This window comes from Clavelina lepadiformis, chromosome 6, assembly GCF_947623445.1.
Source record: "Clavelina lepadiformis chromosome 6, kaClaLepa1.1, whole genome shotgun sequence".
Lineage (NCBI taxonomy): Eukaryota > Metazoa > Chordata > Ascidiacea > Aplousobranchia > Clavelinidae > Clavelina > Clavelina lepadiformis.
The window spans coordinates 1,610,767-1,619,314 of NC_135245.1; the positions used below are offsets into that span (position 1 = coordinate 1,610,767).

The window sequence follows — 8,548 nt, forward strand, 5'->3', positions numbered from 1 at the left end:
TGTTTTCGAGATATGGTTTAATCCAGCATTTAATAAAATGACAGTTATTGGTCTGCAGTAGTAGACAAAATGAGCTGCTAGTTACTTCTTGTGGCAGAAGTTCTCGCACTGTTTTTTGCTCCAAAACAATGTTTCTGGTTGTTCTACGCAGTAATTAGTTTTCACAGACACGCATTTGCTGCCAGTGTAGTACCTGAAAGAGAAATGAATGAGTGAATGCCATGCACAGTAAAACTGAAACCTGAGTTATATTTTCTATAATCTACAGCTTTCATTTAGAAATTACAGGCTAGGCCAATGTTATAGGCAAGGTTTTAGTTCGACCAAAGTTTTAATAGGAAACAGATCCATCTATTACCATAGTAAGTAATATTTTTACAATCAATCGGGACTCACCATACTGTAGCGAACCGTTCCCCACAGTCATCCATTCCGATCGGTGCTGGTCTTGTGCATGTAAGGTGGTGGGTAGTCTCTTCTCCAGTCGAAGCTGTTTCAAGGTAACAGAGAAATTTGTTACCAGTCCATTAATCTCGAGGTGTTTTATCAACTATCAGTTCTGAGATGAGTCGTGTTAACATCACAACTCTCGTGATATTACAGATTGATTTAAGTCGATAAGACGTTCGGCAGAATCTCTTGTATTTTAGACAGCCGTGAACACCAATGCAATACTCTACAGTGAATTACAATGCACAACCAAGAAAGCACATGACGGTAGCATGGCCTTCATAGAAATCTTATCAAGTACTTTATACCTATCACCAAATTATACCAGTTCAGAAACAAAACAAAGAAATCAAGATAAATTAAAAAAGTTACGCTTAAAGTTGTCGCCGTGATGGAACGCTTCTGGAAAAATGATTTCAATAAAAAGTGAGAGGTGTTTTGGTTAATTTTGTGTAGATTAAGTTCTAATGTTAAATAAGAAAGCTTAAAACTATAAGCAAAAGTTATATACTACTTTATTATTTATTAAACGAATCGCAAAAAAATGCTATTTTATCCCATGATGTAGCCTATAAGGCTACAAAGTTAACTGCAGATTTATGCCCTATCCTATCCAAACCGGGCTCGCGACATTACTATTTTAACTAGGTGTGGCCGACACTGCACACAAATTTTCAATTGTTAAATACTCGAAAACTATACGTAGTAAACTGATCGGATTTTTACAGGTTAGTAGCAAAAACATCTGGCTTTCTGTATACATCATAATTGTAAAACTAAAGAAAGTGCATTTTGTGTAAATTAAGTATTTCTAAAAGTGATACATTTCTATAAGTATTTCTTGTTACGCCGCGCCCCCGCTGTGCGGAAAACCAGTTGACCGCGAGAAGAGAACGCAAGAGAATAGTTAGTCGAGTTAGTGGTGCGTAAATGAGCAAGCGAAAACGATACGCTTAAACGATACGAGAGCAAAATTATGAAAATATGACAATATCTCAAAAATTACAAAATCCAACTTCATAAAACAAACATGGACAGATAGCTGAACATTTTTTAGGAAGTCACCAAATTTCAAGTTTCTACAGCAAACAATGCAACTGTACGCCACGTTTTGCTGTCACTGTGTGCAGGAGAAGCCACACCTATTCTAAATAGGGTTAATTGGTTAGGTTACGTTCGGAAAGAAATGATTTTAAAATATAATCATTTACTTTAACAAAATCCTTGAATTTTACAATTTTGAAAGCAATGTCAACCAAAAGAAACAATTGTTTAATCAAACAAACAGCGAAAGGCTTTGATGCAAGATATTTTGAAAATTCGTAGGGCAGTTGTTTTCTGCCATGTGTTTATTCTTGTCGAACTTAGAATTTGTTTTCTGGTAGTCGAATTTTCTTAAATTTCTTGGTGGATCCATTCTCGTCAAAATTGTTTAACTTTTTTTGAAACTTTAAAATAGCCTATAGGCTTAATAATGTGAAACTATAAAATAATTTCATGTTTAGTTGCTATGTTAAGTAGAAGGCGGTGAGGTACTTGATTAAGAGCCAAAATCAATTCTATGTCACCTTGCAAGTCAAAGAAATTACCGCGCTGTCCTTTCTTGGGAAATTTTTCTCTGAGTTTTTGACAACTTAAGCAATATGAAGCACGCCTTAAAAGTTGAAAAAGATTCGTGCAACACAGCAAAACTGAGTAAAATATACTTAAGTGTTAAGGCATTGACAATCTTGTCACAGCTGGAATTTCTCACCTGCAAAAGCCAGAAAAGTTGCTGACAGCATCAAGACAAATATTCGTGACGTCATTTTCTGTTATTAAATTTTTAATTTCTTCGTGCTAAATGATGAACTTCTTTACAGAGTTGTCGCCACTTCAACCAGTTATAGTTATGTGAAACTAAACTGGCAACTTTTCAAATCTTAACTGCAGATAAGAAACAGATGCTTCCTATACAGAACCTCCAGCGAGGTAAAGCTGCACGAAGTCGGATGTATTTGCAAAGCCGTGATGGTGGAGAGGAAACAAGTTTCCTTCTCTGCATAATCGAAATACAATATTACGTAAACAGTAGATAGGGCCTACACACTTAAAAACACATGTCCGATGAACTGGGCTTATATTATTCTCAACATCCTTCGCATTCATTCGTATGACAATTAAAACATGATTGCATAGTAATGACTAATGAGACACATTAACGAAACTTCATGCGTTACCAGCTATCACTATCCAGTGTCCATCGGCAGTCTGAGTTAAAATTATTGTATGCAAAAATTTTATAGTTTTCGTTTCATAATCGAGGAAAATAAACAGTACCAAGCAGCTTCCTTTAGGGACCGGTACAAAATCAACGTGAAAAGGTGATTGAAAACCAGCTGACTACAACATGTTAAAATCGTCTGCTAATTTGGTTTGAGATTAGCAATGGCGTATTTGGGGGGAGCATTGGGCCATGGCTGGAATTTTGTTTGGAAATTTTCGCGATGTTGGCTCCGTATCAGAAAACAAGCTTCAGAGAATTTGTACAGAATCCAAATAGTATAAGACTTGGTTTTATTCTTAGAAAAATAGGCCTACAGTTAAATGCTGACTGCTTGTGTAAAGCCTGGATTGTAAAAACCACATCACAAGTTCTTGTTTAATCAAAGCAACCGACGAAATTATCCCACCTGTGACCAATTAAGCTATGTGAACTACATCTAAATTAGATACTAATGACAAAAATAAAGAAAATTACGACCAATCTAAAAGCACTAAACCGCAGCGAGTGAACAGATGATGCAATTTTGCCGTTGCAGCGCGTTTTTGGGCGATTTTTTACGTTTTTCTAATACAGTATTATTATTGAAAGTACCGATGTGAAATGTTACTTGCATTGTTTTCAAAATCGCGAATTCTTCATCACTAGTTTCCATTGGAATTGAGATATATACAGTTATCCGCTGGAGATCGAAAGAAAAGTTTCGGAGATATCTAGATTTTTGCCAATTAACAACTTATGTTGTTAAAAGTTTGGATCAAGGCCTCGGGGATAATAAGCCTACGTTTAACAAAAATTGATGATCAAATATGTTTGGAAGCAAAAACACCACACAATTATTTTTTTGGTATTGTTCATTTTTTCACGTCATCGTAAGCATTCTACGTAAAAATAGGCCAAAAATGGTAACTTGATATATGTGTTTAATGCTGCAACAAAACAGATGGTGCTATACCATCACAAAAATAAAAGTTTTTAAAGAGGTAGATGCATATCTATTGTGCTATTCATGCAACGTTCATGTTTTGTAAATCAAGCTCAACAAATATAGCAAATGAAACAAATAAACACGCTCTTTTTCTCATTTGCATCAAGCAATTATTTTTGGAATCCATTATTGTATGATCTACTCACAACGAATCCACTCATGTTACTCAATTTGAATAAACTTCCAAACGTTCTCACACCTGACACCCAAAACGGAGAAGCAACGTCATGCATAACGGCAACGTCAAAGTTAACTTCTCCCCTGTGTTGTAGTCCACGTCTAACCAACAGTGTAACAAAATCCGCTTCCAATAGAAAGCACGGGAATTTTTACTTGTGACAATGCCAATGCGTGGTAAAACGTCAGGGTCAAACTACTGCTGCGTGGATATTTCCTGCTAAAAAAAGGCGTGTCTTGCGCGCTATTGTTAGTTATTTTGGTTTTTTCAAGCAGTATCTTTCCAGTTAACGATCCGCAAAACCCTATAAAAACAGTCAATATTTTTGGTTTAAACTCACGTAGAAACCCACGCATTTCACGCAGATCAACGACGTCTTTATCGCCAATCTTCAACCATTAACAAATTTATAGACGTTTCGTTCTTCTCTGATATTTGTACAGGATAAATGAAGGCAAACGAATTTACCAAGAACTGTAATTTATGAGATGGACGATATCCATAATCCACTTATCACAAGGCTGAAATCATTCAAACTACTCTCGATCCCATTTAATGCTATTGCTTGAATTCCCAAAATTGTTGACAAATTTTAATTTGTGCTGCATTCCTTCCTCTTTTGTGGCAAAATTATTCCCGTGTAGGTATACTTAAGCGTTCCCTTGGCAACATACAACAATACAGTACCGCATGCCACGATAGAGAAATGATTGCAACTCGAATTAAAATGATTAAAGTGAAACCAATAGTTTAATAACGAGGCCTTGTTGAAAAACGTGTCCCATAAATGACCTATTGGGCCTCAAATAATATCATTGTTCGAGACTTAAACAAAAATGTTATAATATGTAGTTAACGTTGTACTTAATCATTTTAATTGGTGTTCTCAAACTTGTGTCGCAACGCCCATTTCAACGAAACACGCGAATTATAAGCGTCTTTGTTAAGTTCGCATGGATTTAAAAAGCTTAATTTCTTGAAGGTTTCGCATGTTTTCTGCAGATGCTTCTAAAACTTACGTCAACCACTGCCATATACTTTAGTGTAATTAAGGTTTTAATTTATCTGCTGATATTTAGGTATTGTTTAATAAATATCATAGTATTTGTTCCGGTAGCGATGCAACTTGAAAGAACAGAGTAAAAGCTGCAGCGAACACATCTTGCAATTCTTTGCGCGTAAAAGGTTTTTGCAAATCCGCCTAAATATGTTTTGAAAGTTATTCTGCGCATAACTTTCAGGCCAGTCAAAACCAACAACTTTTCATGCAGAATATATCTTGCATGAAAGAACGCGGCACACCACGAATACAAATTTAAACTGCATGATTGCAAAAAAACGAAACGTTATACATGGACCAAAAAATATCAAGTGCAATAGCGAACAGAAAACAACTTTCTCCTGTCAGGAATGGAGCAAAAACTGTTGTGCAAAATTACTTTCTATTTTAGACCGCGTTTGCAAACAAACGTATCAACAAAAGTAGAAATCTCAAAATAAAAATGCGGACCTTTTAAGTGGATTAACTTACAGAGAGTGGCAGGCTAAGCAGGCTGCCGGCCGTAGCAGAAATAGAACGAAAACGACATTCGAGTAAGGAAAGACCAGCAACAGATATTTCATTATCGATGCTAAATCAGAAACTTTATCACTGTAATCGTTGCAAACTAATGTTTTCAACGTAAAACGAAACGCCCTACGCAAGATGTTGCGCGAAGGCCGATCCTATTCTGCGAGATCTTTTTACGCGCTCATTAACGAATACATAACTATTTTGAGAATCAGTCTACACTTATAATTAGTTCCGTTGCACTTTACGTCTAAAGCCGCCCAAGAAGCGCGCAATTTATTTTCCATTCAATCAATTCGTGGTTGAAGCGCAATGGCGGTCAATAACACTTTATACAGATAATATCGAGAAACGTTCAAGCTGTGACATAACAAACCATGCTGACATAACGCACCTTTGCTAAGTGTGGCGAACAAGCTTGATGCGGTTATGGGTTGGGCCGGTGAAAACTATACTAACAAGAAGCTAATCGATTTCAAAGTGCTTTGCAGATTTCCGCAGGCGACTGGTTTATGCCGAAGCCAGCTCGAACAGATGTCAAACTTGCAGGAAAATTAAAACATCTCCCCGCTCTGCATGTATTACTAGCGTTTGTGCGAAATATCATGCCCAACCCAAAAATATCTCATTAACGATACATAAACAGCGATACATAAACACTTTTCACTTAAATGAGCTTTGCACAATTGCATCAACTGTACTTCCCACTTAGTTTAGCCAATGGAAACAAAAAAAGTTAAGTAATGTCGTAGCAGATACTTTAAGGGTGTGAAACTTCACAAATGTTAGATGAGTTCGGTGCAATATTGGCAAAAAGTTTTATATTAAGTTATTTCATCGAAGGTTTTCTTTCCGAAGCTTGTTCACCGAATTATATAGTCTTATAGTTGGAATCAATGGCCGGTACGTTTGTCCAGTTTTTTTGCCAGGTCTAAAAACCTATATCAGATATTATTATATGCTACTTCACGTTGCTTCCGCTCCTGTTGCTTGCCTCCTTTGTGTATTGACAACAATTAAGCGATTCAGCAATTTTAATAAAAGCAATTACATCGACCTTCACGCCCTTAGGCGAAATGCATGGCAATTAGCGCTAGCTCGGAGAACTATCACAACGTATTTAACTGTGGTCCTTGTGAAACTGCTAGCATGTAAAAAGTTAATTTCGGCAGTTTTGTTTTCAATTTTTGGTGATCTTGTTCATTATTTCAACAAAACTTTTCCTAAAAGTTATGTTTCTCTCATAATGGAAAAAAAGTTTCTCCTTTTGATTAATATTCCAAAATATTTGTTCTATATAAGGCAATAAAAGCAGTTTAAACTGCAGAAAGTCCCCATTAATTGATAACCTTCCAACATAGACTCATTTAAAATTTTATGCCTTCTAGTGACAATTAATAAAGTATTCCTTGTTTGTGGCTTGAGATTGGCAAAACACCAGTCAAAATCTTCACTTTGCACAGAGTTCACTGACCGAAACACCAGTTTGTTGTTCAATGTTATCCTTGTCAGCTCGTCAAATTATAAAAGTTAACGTAAGATTTACAGATCATTGAACGCCGTAACCTACGTTTTTTTTCGCGCGGTCGCAACAAAAAGAATGACGAAATCGCTAACCAAAATTCTAAATAAGAAACGTAGATCGGGTGCCTTCGAGCAATGCTATATATATAATCATCGCTAGCCAAATTGTGGCATACTCAGAACGAAGCTACAAGGCAAAGGGAAGTGGACAGCACGAACGATATATCCAAACGCTTATGGCAATGATGAGTTGGAATCTAGACTCTAAGTCCGTTCTACGCAGTGGTGCAACTTGGAGTGGGGGCAAAAGTTTCTACCAGTGGTCTTGTATGCTTACATTTGTATTTCTGCTTGTTTCCAGCGCAGTAAAAGCGACCCCGTTGCCAAGTATGGCTTTGACGGAGGATTTGCTGGAAGACGAGATATCTATTGGCCTCGTCCGTCTAATTAAACGAGAAATTATGAAGAGCGGTATGTCACGTCCTGCATGCCACGGCTGCATGCCGATCGACTTCGACAGCAGCATCAAAGACTATTACGACTCTGAGGTTAAAAGTGCGTTGACCGGGAGGAAGTGGTGGCCCACTCATATAACACGGCTGGCTCGAATATACGCCAACCTGGAGACCGGGGACAGAATCTGGAGAATCTGGAGAGAAGATAATATTTTGATTTTTGGCATCAAATCGTCAAAACCAGGTCATTATCACTACATAACCAAAGACGGGCCACATAACGATGCGCTTAGGCTCACGGTGGCCATTCCAAGACACAAGATCGATCTACGTCAGGAGCCACAGCATTTCTACTTCAGGCTGAAGTTCGTTCAACATTTAAGGAAGTTCGTGATACAGCACGAAAGATCACAGATGTATGTTCGTGAAAACCAGTTTCATAAACTGGTTCTCACAAGGAATGTAAACCTTGCTCACGAATGGATGCTCTAAGAGAAGGGCCAGTAATATTTTCGAAAGTTTGTAACATTATTTTCAACCGAATGCTTCAAAGTTGATTTTGTATTTTCCACAAGCACTATGCACAAACGTTTCAATTTGTCTTAATCGTTTTCTAATTGTAACACTATGCACACTTGTGAAGTGATTCAGAGCTTGTTCTGCATATTTATTAGTTTTTGACGCACCCATATTTCAATTTGCACGCTTACAACAGTTATTAGTTGGAGAATAGTTGACTGGTGGGCTTTGTTTCAAAATGGCGTTGCGTGCATTTCAGCAATTTAATTTTCCTTGGCATTTAACTGTTTAATTAGACAAGTTAATTAAACGTAGATCGTGACTTGAAAATAATCTTTTTCCAGCTTTCTTTGCCAACGTTGGATACGTCATGAAGACAAGTCCGGAATTACGCGTTTTAATGCCATGACAATATTTCTTCAAATAACTATTGCACTAAGCCAACACTTATATAATGCTTAATACAACTGTAACTTTTCTAAGGATGACATATTGAAACCTGATTGCATTCACCACTTGAGAATATATTTCGCAGTATCGTTTAAATATTTTAATGGAATTTTACTTTCTATATCAGCACAAACGTTCAAATTTCTCTTTT

At 36.8% G+C, this 8,548-nt stretch overlaps 1 long non-coding RNA gene across 1 annotated transcript; it reads right to left on the minus strand.

Moving 5' to 3' along the window:
- On the minus strand, nucleotides 1–2,401 carry LOC143463352 (uncharacterized). The gene is made up of 3 exons (XR_013118297.1): nucleotides 2,204–2,401; nucleotides 397–490; nucleotides 1–193 (listed from the first exon to the last, which is right to left on the minus strand). It is a non-coding gene; the product is annotated as an uncharacterized LOC143463352 (long non-coding RNA).
- Between the last annotated feature and the right edge of the window lie 6,147 nt (nucleotides 2,402–8,548).